A 3,126-nucleotide genomic window follows, 5' to 3' on the forward strand; every position below is an offset into this window, starting at 1 on the left:
TCTGGCAGTGTTTTCTCCTTTAATTTGAATAAATGAGCACAAGTAAATTTTTGCAAAAACTAACAACATTTTGAAATACAGTGAATGCAATTTGTGGTCTGTGGAAAATTTACAACTGCTTGTTTGTTCCAAATTTACCAAAAACATTTTTGTTGCTAACAACAGACAAACAATTGTGTAATGCTTGTTATAGGGTAATTATGAGGGTAAGGGTTTCAGAACTTGCCCAAAAATTTAAGGGCAAACCCCAGGCTTTTTATGGCTGATTGCATATGAGACGTTTTGTAACGTATTGAAGATATTCATGTATAATCAATCTCATAATTTTTTTTGGAAACCTCTTAATTTTATAGCCTTAGAGCTGTGTGTACTTGCCATAAAACTAAGAATTCATTTTGACTTTTCTTTTTCTTTGGGCAGAAAAATGGTTCTTCTCACCTGCTTTACAGTGCTGACAACATTTCAATGAACTTCTCAATACATCCAAGTCCATAATTCTACTTCCATGTGGACTGCAATTTTCCTTCTTTGTTTGTTTCTGATAAAAATTAAAAGCATACGTTTTAATGGTAATTATTAGGTTGTAACTGTAACAAAAAATTTGTTGGAATTTTAAAATGAAATGTCAAAATGTTCAGGTATAATTATGTTGACAATTTGCTATGAACTACCTGTGGTATAACACAAAAGTTCAAATTGAGAACTATCTTAGAGCAAAGAAAGCCTTGATAAAGCACTTGTGTTAAAACTTTTAGGGAATCGCTTGGTGCCATGTATAGCGAAAACAAGATTTAAACCACGCCTGACTTAAATGGGTTTCTCTTTTCTTCGGTGGGGACCAATCTTTGACTATTCCTTGAAACTCTAATTTCCTCTTTGCCCTCCACTCCTTTATCCCACGAGTCCTGTCGTCCATGTTTTCACTTTGAGTGGGTTTCTTTCGTGAGAACCGACCCTTCTTGTCACGCAATGGTGGTCGTGTTTCTGGTGTCAGTTGCGGCTTTGAAGACACTCCAGCTGTTTTCGGTGTTTCACCCAGGGAACTCAAAGCGAAGCCTCCAACCATAAGAAGTACACTGTGACCACTCTGTGACTTCCCTCACGTACGATCACGACCGTCTTCTCTCTCTGATGTCGGCGCGATAAGTGCTGCGAATTGGCTTCTCAGTTTAACCATGTCAGGAGAAGACGAAAGAAGTGCTAGGTTAAACAAATTTCTGGGTGTTTTTTGGATGAACACTTGTTCGGGACAAAAAGAATAGCAGTAAGTGGAATGCGACTCGCGATAAAGATCTCGCCGCCATGTTTATTTTTGTTTTTATCTTTTCTTTTAAATACTCGCGCACTCGCGCCATTCGTACCCATGCTTCGCACGCCAAAAAAACTATATAGAGCCACCTTAAAAGCTCAAAATTTTACAAATGTATGAGCTCATTAGCGCTTTTGCCACACAGAAATTTTGATGTTTTTGAAAGCCAATTTCTCCTCAAATACTACACCCAAAAAGCCAAAAATTTGACCACTAAGTTTCATGAGCTCTTCAAGCTTTTCTAGTAAAATCATGTCTAGCAAGATGCTTTCTATGTGCAAAGTCGTATGTTAATGAGGAAAAATGTAAACAATGACGTCAGCAAAGATTTGCCTAAAGGCAGGAGGCTACAGCATTCAGGAAAACATGTTGCAACATTTCCAGTTAAAGACTTAGATGAACTAGTGAAGAAGTTGGTGGACAAAGGTGTGTTTCAGTATCAAGAGGGGAGACTTTTCCATCACTTTTTCCAATTTTAACGCTACGCTTTAAAGAATCTTGACATGTCCAAGGTCAATGCATGGATCACAGACCACAAGAAGAAACTTTCCCTAGGTGTCAAAGCTAGGTAGTCTACATAAGTGAAGGCTTGGAGTTGACTGGCTCATAGCTGCCAGAGGTTATCCCGGTTTCTGTAGCATGAAGCAGTTAGGAGTATTTCTACTCCTCCTAGACGGGATGCTAGTCCATCACAGGTCACTCCCCTGCAATTTGTTAGGTTTCCCCAACAATTTGCTGGTACCCATTTATACTCCCGGGTGGAGTGAGGCACTGTGAGAGTTAAGTGTCGTGCCCAAGAACACAACACAGTGTCCCCAGCCAAGCTCAAACCCGGACCGCTTGATCTGGGGATGAGCGCACTACCCATGAGGCCACCACACCTCCCAACACTGGTTCAGATGTGTTTGCAAATTGTTTTATGGCTTACAGTCTAGCTACTGATCCCTAGGGAGAAATGAGATATTGACCATGTATTACATCATGAAAAACCAAATTAAGTTAAAGCCCTCTGGAAATGACTAAGTTTTTTCAATGACATACTGTATTTGTCCAAACTGAGATGCATGGGTTATTGACCAAGCTTGTTCGATCAAGATGGCTGGATATTGGCGAAGTTCTTTTTTTGCATGTTTATGGACCGAGATGGAGTCAGGGTCCATAAACTCGCAAAAAAAGAAGAAGGCCGATATTCAGCCATCTTGACCGAACAAGCTTGGTCGATAAAGGATTTATTATGTGGCCTTTGGGGACAGGGTGGGTAGTCCCGAGTGGGTGAGATAGCTGCATCTTGCCCGCTCGGGTAGCCAATCACAGTGCAGGATTTGATTCATCTTGCCCGCTCACGGAGCTAGCCATATAATAAATACAGTTCTTGTAATATTCATAATAAAAGGCTTTGGTCAGATTTACAGTAGTAACTATATGAAATTAAAACTAAGTAAGGCAATTATTTAACATTTACATTGGATGATGAACTTGCTGAAATGGCAATGGATGAACTAATTTTGTAATAATAATAATAATTATAACTCTAGGGGAAATTGATGATTACCGTAACAGAATGAGTCCATTGATAATATGCCTAAATGCCTCATTGAACTTGAGTTTTGACAGAGTCTTGCAGTCGGAATTACGTCTGCAGACTAATAAGCTGACTAAAGTTCCTTTTTGGAATATTTAACATTTGTAAAAAGGAACTTCAGTCAGCTTATAAGACTGCATCAAAACTCAAGTTCATTAAAATATTTAGAACCAAAATTGGGATATCCTTTGGCATATTGTCAATAGACACACCCTGTGAATCATCAATTTCAGCT

The sequence above is a fragment of the Orbicella franksi genome, chromosome 10, assembly GCF_964199315.1.
Source record: "Orbicella franksi chromosome 10, jaOrbFran1.1, whole genome shotgun sequence".
Lineage (NCBI taxonomy): Eukaryota > Metazoa > Cnidaria > Anthozoa > Scleractinia > Merulinidae > Orbicella > Orbicella franksi.